Source organism: Cyprinus carpio, chromosome A17, assembly GCF_018340385.1.
Source record: "Cyprinus carpio isolate SPL01 chromosome A17, ASM1834038v1, whole genome shotgun sequence".
Classification (NCBI taxonomy): Eukaryota; Metazoa; Chordata; class Actinopteri; order Cypriniformes; family Cyprinidae; genus Cyprinus; species Cyprinus carpio.
The window spans coordinates 25670098-25672539 of record NC_056588.1 but is presented as its reverse complement, the minus strand read 5'-3'; the positions used below and the strand labels follow the sequence as shown (position 1 = coordinate 25672539).

The 2442-nt window shown below is 30.0% G+C and overlaps 1 pseudogene; it reads left to right on the top strand.

Annotated features, from left to right (window-relative positions):
* The window catches only part of LOC122134352, an 11670-nt pseudogene extending 9599 nt beyond the window's left edge, over nucleotides 1–2071 (top strand).
* Nucleotides 2072–2442: the final 371 nt, after the last annotated feature.

The window sequence follows — 2442 nt, the reverse complement described above, 5'->3', positions numbered from 1 at the left end:
TCTGAGCAGCTGATTATGAATAAAGCAGCGCCGCTTCCAAACACTGTGAATGCTGTGTGTTTGCCTTGAAGGGACATCAAAACACTGAACATCTTCCTTACCAAAACCAACCTGATCAAGCTGGGGGATTATGGGCTGGCCAAGAAGCTGGACTCCGAGTCTTCGATGGCTGAAACCGTGAGTCAATCCTGCTGGTTTATTAGTCAGTGTCAGCTGGTTTAGCGTCTTTATGCGTGTGTAAAGCATCTCTGCACTCACATCGTGAGACTGTGTGAAGGGTAATATCATCATCACTCAGCATCACAAAATAAACCCAGGACTCTTTATCACCCTGAACAGATCTGTTTTATTATAATGACCATCTGTCTGAACATCAATCCTACTTATTACACTGATTTATCAAATATATAATAATATGGATATGAAATATTGCTTGCCGTTGTTAAAGTTACCCAAACTTGGGTTAAAAAGCTGAAAATGAGTTATGTCAGGAAAACATTACAATTTTAAATATAATAATAAGTAAAAATATTATTTTTCATTAAATTTTTTTATTTATTTTTATTTTAGTCAGTTAATTGATTTATTTATTAGGGCTTCCTGACTGGGATTGGGATAAGATTAAAGTTTTTAATAATGTTTATTTAAATAATTAAAATAAAAATAATAATAAAAAAATTAACATATTAAAAAAATAATAAATAAAAAAAAATTTACAATATATTTTTTTTTGTGTGTGTGTGTTTGTTAATTAGGCTCCCTCTTTCCCAAACTGGGATTAAAAAGCTAAAAACGAATTAAGTTATAGTTTAATATATATATATATATATAATTATTATATATACATTTTTTTTTTTTGTTTTTTTAATAATTTTTTATTTATTTATTTATTTATTTTAATAATATGTGACATTTTTAGATTTTATTAATCTTTTTTAGCTTTTTTATCCCAGTCTGGGAAGCCCTAATAAATAAATCAATTTGTTTGTTTGGGCTTCTCAAACTGGGGTTAAAAAGCTTTAAAAAACAAAACAATAATAAATAAATAAATAAAATAAATCAATAGTTTTCAAATGGAAGCATTAAAAACAAAACACTTGAAATGTAGTTTACGTGCATCCTAAGTGACTGTTAACCAACATCAGAGAACGCTGAACATGAGTGTGTTCTAAAATGATGGAAATATTAAAATTAAAATAGTAAAAGTAAAATAAAGTAAATATTTTTCTCTCAGTGGGGTTTGGCTTGGGAATTGGTGGATTAGAGCATCTTTTCCCCTTGGGTTGTGTTATGCATATAGACGCTTTGCTTCAGAGGATTTCTTATCATTCCTATAATTCTCAAAGGTATATTAATTTCCATTTTATTAATTTATTTATTTATTGTTGCTTTGTTTTTTTTTTTTTGGATTGTGATCTTCTTTATTGTAGTAGATGTTGTATCTTCTCCTTCGTCTTAGTTTGGTTGTTAGTTTGTTATTTGTTTATTTTGTTGTTTTTTTTTGTACAGTGTTTTGGTACTCCGTACTACATGTCTCCTGAACTGTGCCAAGGAGTGAAGTACAACTTTAAATCAGACAATCTGGGCCATGGGCTGTGTCTTATTTGAGATGCGACCCTCACCAGGACCTTCGATGCCACCGTAAGCATCTCGTTATCTCACGTTGAATTTCACAAAACAATCATTCATTAGACTGAGATCTACTCAGAGACATGATGATGACGATGATGTGCTTCCCAGAATCCTCTGAACCTGTGTGTGAAGATCGTCCAGGGCAACTGGACCATGGAGATCAACTCGGAGATCTATACGTCTGACCTCATCAAGCTGGTGTACGAGTGTTTAGATCAGGTAACGCTGCGTTACGGCTCACTGGGCCTGTCAGTCATGTCTGTGATGATGTTATAGTGACGCTCGTGTGTGTCGATGATCAAGGATCCTGAGAAAAGGCCGACGGCGGAGCAGATTCTGGAGCAGCCCGTCATCTCTCGAGTGAGAGTGTGAGTGAACCCGCAAATCAAAAGACAAAAACAATTCCTGTTTTTAGGACCATTTCATTATTAACTTAATTTAATTAAATTATTTATTTAATTACATTTTGTTTTTATTTTTCTTTATTTTTATTTTAATATGGTTTCTTTATAGATTTTTATTTTATTCCTTATTTTAATTATATTTATGTACTTAATTCTTGCTGTTTATTTTAATTGTATTAATTTCTTTCTTTTGATTTTTATTTCTTTATTACTTATATTTGTTTTATATTATTAGTATTTATTTACTATAATTATTTTAATTTTATTTAATTTTATCTTATTTGATTGTATTTGGTTTTTGTTTTATGCATTTAAGTTTTCTGTATTTTTCATCAAATTTATTTACTTAATTGTTATTGTTTATATATACTATACTATATAGATTATTTCTTTATTAACTATTCAT